This window comes from Muntiacus reevesi, chromosome 3 (genome assembly GCF_963930625.1).
Source record: "Muntiacus reevesi chromosome 3, mMunRee1.1, whole genome shotgun sequence".
Taxonomy (NCBI): domain Eukaryota; kingdom Metazoa; phylum Chordata; class Mammalia; order Artiodactyla; family Cervidae; genus Muntiacus; species Muntiacus reevesi.
Window position 1 is genome coordinate 21,793,486 of NC_089251.1, and position 4,553 is coordinate 21,798,038.

The 4,553-nt window shown below is 44.8% G+C and overlaps 1 non-coding gene across 1 annotated transcript; it reads right to left on the reverse strand.

Annotated features, from left to right (window-relative positions):
- Nucleotides 1-353: 353 nt before the first annotated feature.
- Nucleotides 354-426, reverse strand: TRNAR-CCU (transfer RNA arginine (anticodon CCU)). The gene has a single exon. It is a non-coding gene; the product is annotated as a tRNA-Arg (tRNA).
- Between the last annotated feature and the right edge of the window lie 4,127 nt (nt 427-4,553).

Below are 4,553 nucleotides of genomic sequence, written 5' to 3' on the forward strand. Positions count from 1 at the left end.
TTGTCATCACTTTCAGCTCTAAATCAATCTAAAAGTCTTTTGTTTTTTAAAGACTGGTTTGGTTGTACATGCTCTTGGCACTCGAGATCTTTGTTGCCTCATATGTGCTCTTAGTTGCAGCATGCAGGATCTAGCTCCTTCTTGTTGTTGCTTAGTCACTAAGTCAGGTCCAACTCTTGTGACCCTGTGGACTGTAGTCTGCCAGGTTCCTCTCTTCATGGGATTTCTAGGCAAGAATACTGGAGTGGGTTGGCATCTCCTTCTTTAGGGAATCTTCCCGACCTAGGAACTGAACCCTCATCTCCTGCATTGGCAGACAAATTATTTACCACTGAACCACCAGGGAAGCCTAGTTCCCTGACCAGGAATCAAACCCAGGCCCCCTGAATTAGGAGCTCAGAGTCTTAACCACTGGACCACCAGGGAGTTCCCTAAAAGTCTCTTTTGATAAGTATAAAATAAGACTTCTAAGTGACAAGAAAGCATGCTGCCATAGTTTAATTGTCAGAGTTTTCCTTTCGCAGGAATACATGAGATAAAGTACAATTTACTAATGTCTTAGTTTCCGTGGAATATGGCACATATTGCATTAAAAATTAAAAATGGTTTCTGTGTATGAAATTCTAAGTGGAACTTAGAATTCTAATGGAACTGTAGAAAAGGAAGAAATTGTGGGGTGAAGAAAGTCTGGAATTTTTTTGTTGAAAAGAACTGAAAAGTGGTTTCACTAGCTATACAGGAAGCTCTCTATATTACATCCCTAATGTGACACCCCCCATATGTCATCATTATTTACATATTTGGGACAAAAACTTTGAAGAAGTTAACATGTTTTTCAGTGTCCACACACTGCATTAGCATAATCCAGTTAAATCTGTTGAAATGTGGCAGAATTAATGTTGCTCGTGTTGTTGGAGTGCTTCTGAGTGCACACTGGAAGATATTTCTCACTCAAGAAGTGTTGTTTTTTTTTTATAATTTTACTTATATATTTATTTAGGTTGTGCTGGGTCTTCATTGCTACATGGGTTTTTTTCTCTAGTTGCAGTGAGCAGGGGCTACTGTCTAGGTGCAGTCCACAGGCTTCTCTTTGTGCTAACTCCTCTTTGTTACTAAGCAGGGGCTCTAGGATCCACAGGCTTCAGTAGTTATGGCTCCCAGACTCTAAAACACAGGGTCAGCAGTTATGGAGCACAGGCTTAGTTGCTCCATGACATATGGGATCTCTCCAAATCAGGGATGGAACCTGAGTTTCCTGCATTGGCAGGTGGATTCCTTACCACTGAGGTACCAGGAAAGCTTGTCAATAATGGCTTGCCCAAAGATCTTTCTATCGGTGCCCACCTGTATCTGAATCCATGCTGCTGTGCTCCTCAAGATCTGCTTCATGAATGCCAGTCCTTCCTAGATGTTTTGCTCTTGTTGTATTGATATATTTGCTTTGTTTTTACTTTTCAGTGAAATCTTAACTGGAAAAGATGTCAGGAATCTCACTAGGAGGCCTCCAGATAAAAATGAGAGAACTGTGATCACATTTGGTGATAAGAGTTACTGACCACACTGGCAAAGGCAAAAGTTTAAGGATATCAGCTGTATGTGCTGACTTGGTGAAAAGTCAATCTCCAATCTATGTGTGATGATGCCATTTAGATTATGGAATGTGCTAAATCCAGATCATTCACAATAAACATGTCTCATGTATGGATCTAAGAAATGGAGAATGATGTTTCTAACAATTATACACTGAAATAATATTTAAATACAGTGGATTAAATAAAATATGTTATTAAAACTATTTTCAGTTGTTTTTTAATGCAGCAACTAGAAAATTTAAAGTTCTTTTTGTGGCTTTTATTATATTTTTATTAGATAACACTGTCCTAAACAATGTACAGGGCACATCCCTCAAAATATCCTGTAAAGAGCATTGCAATACCCATTTTAAAGGATAAGTCAGCTGAGACACACAGAGGTTAGGCATTGCCATTCATCAGCTTCTATCCCTTGTGGTTCAGAGTGTAAAGAATCTGCCTATAATGCAGGAGCTACAAAAGACCCAAATTTGATCCCTTGGTGGGGAAGATTCCCTGGGGGAGGATGTGGCAACCCACTCCAGTATTCTTGTCTGGAGAATTCCATGGACTGAGGAGGCTGGCAGTCTACCGTTCATGGAGTCACTGAGTCAGACACAACTGAGCGACTGACGCACACACAGTCTCTGTGGTGTTTTGGTTCTAGATCTACTGAGGTCTTTTTCTAGCACAGTAGCTTCTCCTTTGTAGTAAATGCTACCCTTCCCATCACAGACTGCCCATCTGGGTCCAGAAGCAATGGTGCAACCTCCTTAAGTTGGCAAGAACAAGAAGGTGGAAAGCTGGGGGAGAAGTTGTGAAACCCACACTGTAGTGAAAGTGAAAGTTGCTCAGCCAAGTCTGACTCTGAGACATCAACGACTATACAGTTCATGGAAGTCTCCAGGACAGAACACTGGACTGGGTAGCCAGTCCCTTCTCCAGGGGTATCTTCCTATCCCAGGAATCGAACCCAGGTTTCCCACATTGCAGGCAGATTATTTACCAGCTGAGCCACCAGGGGACCCCCACACTGTAGGGAAAGAAGCAAATTAGCCAAGATGGCATGGTCAGGCTCTCTAACCCCACACCCTCTCCCTTGCCCCACATTTTGTAAATTATTATTTTGTAACGGCTGAGCTCACTTATAGCACTCCGCATGCATGTCACCATGTACCCGCTTGGCCACGGGCCACCTTTGCTTTGTAAGCATATAAGTTCCGCCTGAGAAAGCCTATGTGGGTACATTATGGCTGCATTATGGCGGTGAGTCTGCGTTACGTCTGGGTCTGCTAGGTCAACCAGGAGAGACGAGAACACAGCGTGTGTGCTTCTCTGCCAGGCAGGAGAGAACGCACCAGTTTGCAGTTCCTACGACTCCTTCCGTTTTCTCCCAGCTTCCCTGCTCAGGCCTCACTTACTCTGAGCGCACAGACCGAGAAGCTAGACACACAGTAAGTCCCCTTGGTCCCACACTGGGCTGGGATGAACGTGGTTCTGATGCGCCTCGGAGGCCTGGGCCAGCGTGAGTCCCCAAGGCCTGACAGCAGTGAGGACTATTTGGCTACGGGCCACCCCTCCTTAGGAGACATCACCCCAGAAGATACACATGCTGGGCCCTGACCAGTCTCCTAATAACCGTCTTCCTCCCAGCCCCACCTTCTGTAGCAGGACCTGAAGCGCTGAGGGAAGAACGTGGACTAAGCGGGCACAATGAACCGGTGAAGTGTTCAGCTCTAATTGTCGTGTCCTAGAAAATGACATGACAAAAAGGATCTGAGATTTTGCAAGTCTCCTCTGAAGCGTCCAGGCGGGTCTCCCTGTATTCGCTGGGGAAAGAATACGAGCATTGTCGGATCCATGCTTTGTCAGTTACCGCTCCTCCAGGCAAGGACCGTCTCCACCGCACATGCGCAGAGGAAAGCTGTTTAGTGAGCAGGGCTGAGACCCCAGCAAAGGGGAGCTGGGTTAAGGTGTGCAGAGCTCACCCCGGGGCCTCCGTGTGACGCAAAGGGGCCGCAGCAGCAACACTGGGAAACTGTCAGCGGCCTCCGGGCAGAGGGACTTCTGGACCCTGTCCCTGGAGGCAGGATGGAGAAAGGACAGACAGGTATCTAAAAGTTAAAAGAAGAGAGAACAAGTTGTGTTTGAGTCCTGCGTTTTACTGCTTATTTTTCATAAAAGTGAGAGGGTCAATTCCTAGGCAGGTTGATAAGAAATCTGGAGCCCCCAAGGAGGAAAAGAAAGGGGTCTGGGGTTTTTGAAGCAGAGATGGAGGTCTGGAATTCTCAAGGAGGAGGAAAGGACAAACATCTTTTTTGTTTTTTTTTTCTCTACATTCCTTAGTCTTAGTCACATAAAACATTTTTTTTTTTTCATTAAGCCCAGAACTGATGATTACACAACAAACAACTCAGTTTAAACTCTGTACTAAGGATTATATAACAATAATGTATCCTATTTGACCAACCTACACAGCATATTAAAAAGCAGAGACATTACTTTGCCAACAAAGGTTTGTCTAGTCCAGGCTATGGTTTTTCCAGTAGTCATGTATGGATGTGAGAGTTGGACTGTAAAGAAAACTGAGCGCCAAAGAATTGATGCTTATGAACTGTGGTGTTAGAGAAGACTCTTGAGAGTCCCTTGGACTGCAAGGAGATCCAATCAGTCCATCCTAAAGGAAATCAGTCCGGAATATTCATTAGAAGGATTGTTGCTGAAGCTGAAGCTCCAATACTTTGGCCACCTGATGTGAAGAACTGACTCATTTGAAAAGACCCTGATGCTGGGAAAGATTGAGGGCGGGAGGAGAAGGGGATGACAGAGGAAGATATCACCGACTAATCAATGGACACGAGTTTGGGTAAACTCCGGGAGTTGGTGATGGACAGGGAGGCCTGGTGTGCTGCAGTCCATGGGGTCACAAAGAATTGGACAGGACTGAGCGACTGAACTGAACTGAACTGATCCTGCTTGAGG